The sequence below is a fragment of the Tupaia chinensis genome, unplaced genomic scaffold (genome assembly GCF_000334495.1).
Source record: "Tupaia chinensis unplaced genomic scaffold, TupChi_1.0 Scaffold000132_1, whole genome shotgun sequence".
NCBI lineage: Eukaryota > Metazoa > Chordata > Mammalia > Scandentia > Tupaiidae > Tupaia > Tupaia belangeri.
Window position 1 is genome coordinate 4,251,121 of NW_006159601.1, and position 1,353 is coordinate 4,252,473.

General features: G+C 48.0%; 1 pseudogene; it reads right to left on the bottom strand.

Annotated features, from left to right (window-relative positions):
* Positions 1-746: 746 nt before the first annotated feature.
* LOC114007154 (thymosin beta-4 pseudogene) overlaps positions 747-1,353 on the bottom strand; it is a 4,619-nt pseudogene continuing 4,012 nt past the window's right edge.

Sequence of the window (1,353 nt, forward strand, 5' to 3'; positions counted from 1 at the left end):
GTGCCAGATCATAAGGAGAAGGGTAATAGATTGCACATGCTTGGCAACCAAAAATAACTGCTGCCAAAGACCATAGTTCAAGAAGTTCTGGTGTTAGAGACCTCGGACACCATGAGAGACAGATAGATGCATACTTGGGAACAGGAGGGACCTGAAATCAACCCAATAGCTCGCTCTGTGTCTGGAGCAAACCCAGCACCCAACTGTCTCCTGGAGCAACAGAATACTGAGCCCCTGGAAATCCAATGGGCACTTTTGAAATGATAGGGCAACACATATTCCCAACGGCGCACCTGGAGACCAGGGTAGACCCGTCACTTAACCTCACTGCTGCCTTTTCTTTTTTTTTTTTTTCACGTTTAAAAACTTATTTGCATATTTAAAAACTGTGCATCCCAATAATTAAAATCATTTGAACAAAAAGTTGGCACTCTGATTGAAGTGCATTTTACAGCAAACAGGACACCTTGGGCGGGCCAGGAATTTACTCCACATTCTGTGGTCGTCTCACCCAGCTTCTTCCTTCACCAACAGGCAAGTTCTTTTCCTTCCCTGCGAGCCAGACGGGCAGATGGGAGAGGCAGGTGCGCCTTCCTTGTCAGTACTTCTTGATTCTGTGATGTGAAAGGGGCAGCATGGCCATTTAAACATGATCCAGCTTCTGCATCTTGCAAAGCTAAACAGCCAAAAGAAGTAAAATAAGGCAGTGCTTACAGAATGGACAGCGCATCCCGGTAGCACACGCCTCATTCCGATCTGCCCACTTGCTTCTCCTGGACCATCATTTCTTTGGAAGGCAGTGGAGTTTTCCCTTGCATTTCTATCTTCAATTTTGACTTACCAAATTTCTCAATCTCAGCCATACCGGCTTTGTCAGACACAGCTGCGGGGGAAATGGAGTGAGAAAGCACTCCCCGTGGGGGATGGCTATACCACAAACCCTTCTTGTCCATCTCTGTTTTCAGAAATTTGAGCATACACACACGCGTGTGCGCGCGCGTGTCCGCCATGTTTTTTAAGCCTTTGGTCAGTGACTCTAACCACGCAGTCAGCCATGTGGGATCCAGCCTCCTTAACCACGGGCTGGCCCACCCTTTCCTCTTGACTTGCAGTGTTGTCTGCACTCTCTCTCCTGAGCACAAACCCAAATTAAAAAAACACAGCTCCAGGGCCGGTTAAGGGAACCAGATCCCACATGGCCGACTGCAATCTGAGTCTTGGCCCAGGCAGCTTAAAAAACACATGACATACACGCACAAGCATGTCCAAAATCCTGGTGGATGGAGGAATGGAGGACAAAGGATGTGGTGTGGACTGTGCCCTCTTGGAGGGTGATTCTCTTTCTTCCTCTTT